Source organism: Arachis duranensis, chromosome 1 (genome assembly GCF_000817695.3).
Source record: "Arachis duranensis cultivar V14167 chromosome 1, aradu.V14167.gnm2.J7QH, whole genome shotgun sequence".
Classification (NCBI taxonomy): domain Eukaryota; kingdom Viridiplantae; phylum Streptophyta; class Magnoliopsida; order Fabales; family Fabaceae; genus Arachis; species Arachis duranensis.
The window spans coordinates 89,128,598-89,131,538 of record NC_029772.3 but is presented as its reverse complement, the minus strand read 5'-3'; positions in this window follow the sequence as shown (position 1 = coordinate 89,131,538).

The following is a 2,941-nucleotide window of genomic DNA, read 5'->3' as shown; positions in this document are numbered from 1 at the left end:
TTTACAATTTCTGTAAACTTTACTTTTTCTTGTCAGATTTATCTTCAAAGCATCATATAATTATATTGTTAGATTTACATTCAAAGTTTTCTTTATTTATCTGTCCAATTTATGTTTCTGTATCTTTAAGCTTTCTGTCAAGATAAAGCCCTTTGATCAAATCGAAGGCATTTTAATCATTTTTTTTTATAATTCAGCACAAGTTATTTCGATTTCAATCAGTCTACTTTTCGAATCTTTTTTTTTACACTTCTTTTTTCTTTTTGGCACTTTTCGAACTTATTTTCTATTTTAATACTCGTCTTATTCGAAAATCTTTGATGCACTTATAGAACTGGTATTTACAAAAAAAAAGTAAGTTTTGCTTTCAAAATATTACAATCGAATCACTATCGATTTTTAGACAAAATACACTTAGAATTTTAAAGAGAAAACTGAATATCTACCATATAAACAGATGATTTGTTGACTTTGAGGTATTGCATTGATCTCATATAACATTGTACCCGAATTTAAATAAAGAATTAACTTTTGTGGCCAATAATTAATTAATAAAATTTAAATTTTATTTTTTTGACCAATTAAAATGATAAAGGAAAAAGAGACAGGGAGAGAAAAGAGTAAAGAAAAATGTGTTTTTTATGAAGAAGGAAGAATAATAAAGTGCAACTAATAATAACCAACTATATAAGTGCTGAACATTCAAGAGCATGTCTGGGAAAAATTGCAAATGAAAGAGAGAAATTCAATTTTTGCATGATCTCACGGTCAACAGTTTGGACTTATCCATATAGGCGTGTCACCCTCTCCAATCAAAACTACTTTGCTATTAAAATATAAAAAGAATTGCTTCCTAACAAAGATAAGAAAGGTATTTTTAGATTAAAAAAAAAATGGAGGTTTCGATGGTTCACTATCTTGGCTGAATATGTTTGTTCCAGAATTTGAATTGTCACATATGAATAAAGGTGTATTCAAAGACGCCATTATATCGCCAAGCACATTATTAATTCAAAGTTTCAAACTCATACACACTAGTCGTCTCCATGAACCGGCCAAAGTATTTAGTTTATGTATTAGTCAATATATCCAATTTTATTTGAATAGTGGGTGCATTATTACTGTATATATGCATACTATGTTTATTAGTCAAATATAGTTATTTGACAGTAGGGAAATTAATCATATATGTGCTTACGACTGCTTACACATTATGATAACTTTCTCAATTTCTAGCATATAATAATGACGTGGATTACATGCGCCATGAAACTTTCATCCTACATATTTAAGTTGATAAAAAAAATAACATAAATAATTATATCTCTAATATTTTTTTAAATAAGAGATTTTTTTAAATTTATTTAATTTTTATTAAATTTTTTTATTTATTTTATATTTTTTTATTTTAAAATTGATCAAATATTAAATTTTAAATTTTTTAAACATAAAATTATGATATTATATTATAAAATTATTTATTTTAAAAATTTACGTTAATAAAAAAATAATATAAATAATTATATCTTATAATATCATAACATGATATGACTTATTTAAAAAATTTAAATTGATAAAAAAATATAAATGACTATACTTTTAAGAACAACGTGATTAGCTGAGAGTGAGACTATCTAGCTACTTCAATAACTTTAGCAAGAAACTAAAAATTATTGTATCACCAACAAATTAATCCTCACGGATCAAAGGATGATGTAACATTGCTTTTCAACGCTTATTTTTTTTTTACAAATTCTAAATTTATCAAAGATAAGGTCTTTATGTGTAAGATATTTTTCAATCTTAATTTTAATATTGTGTTAGAAGTTATTAATGTTTACGCACCAAATAATTATTTTTGGACGTAAAAGAGATAGCGTGAGCAGTGGCGAAATTTAAAATAAAATTTTGGGATCACATAGAAGATAATTGTCAAAATATTTTTTATATGAATCTCATTTAAGATAAATTTGTCTAATCTTATTTCTCTGATTTTGATAATATTGCCAAATTTAAAACCGTTTTTTAAGGTCTCGTTTCAAAAAATTAAGGTCAAATTCATCAGATGTAACTTTTTGAACTTTTGAAAGTTGTATCTCACTTTTTTCATGATTCATTAAAGTAGAAAAACTATTTACATGTGTTGATATTGTAAAAGTTATATGTTCTCCTTCTTAAATATTAGCCTTCCCTTTAAAAAATGCATCAATTCTTTGATTTTTCATTATTGAATTTTTTTTACCAATTTATACAAATACAATAATATTAATACTTATTGAATATTCTATTATTTTTTATCATATAAAAAATTAAATTGTATAAATAGTAAAAATAGTAAAATATTTAATCCAATTAAATTATTTTTTATCTTTTAAAAAAATACTACTAATTTTTTTATAAAAAATTTGGGACATGAGCGGGAAATAAAAAAAATCATTGGTGGAAATATATATGTAAAGTAAATAACTTCAATTTTGTTAATATATTATACCTTTAAGATATAATACAGTTTTAACAATTAACATATTTTAGTTTAAATTAAGAGATTAACTTTAATGTAGTAATAATATAAAAAATATATATACTATTATCCGATTAAATTTATGGATTTAAATAACTGTTCAAGTAGTAAATTTTAAAAAATAATACCTGCAATAATATGATTATACATATTATATATTTATGTAAAATTTCTTTGCATTTAATATACCAATGTCAAATAGCTACCAAAAAAAATATACGAAAGTCAAATTCCACCTATCAATTAGTATGAATTTGAAATATTAAAATAATATGATGTTACATTACACGTTTACACTCACCAAACTTACCTAACTTTACACGTACGAAAAAATTTTTAGGTATGCTCATATATCAATATTTTAATAATTTTTAATAGTTGATCTTAATTATATATTATATATATATATTTTTTATAATT